We start from the raw sequence: 244 nt of genomic DNA, 5'->3' as shown, positions 1-244 counted from the left end.
CCCACCTTCTCGTTGTTGGGAATTAGCAGACCTGCCGTGTTGTATTTTTGGAACCAGAGTCGTCAATATGTGAACATTTGTCACCTAGCTGCAGGTATTTCAGCATGTGTTAGAACTGTATGAATAAGGAAAAAAATATAACTTGAAACATATAGAAATGGAGTAGTGTAGCCTTAAAGTTACAGGTGGTTTAAGAGGGAAAAGTTGCATTAGTAGAACCTATTTGTATTTTCTTTTAGTTTTC

This window comes from Kryptolebias marmoratus, linkage group LG9 (genome assembly GCF_001649575.2).
Source record: "Kryptolebias marmoratus isolate JLee-2015 linkage group LG9, ASM164957v2, whole genome shotgun sequence".
NCBI lineage: Eukaryota > Metazoa > Chordata > Actinopteri > Cyprinodontiformes > Rivulidae > Kryptolebias > Kryptolebias marmoratus.
Note: the sequence above shows the minus strand (reverse complement) of the source record.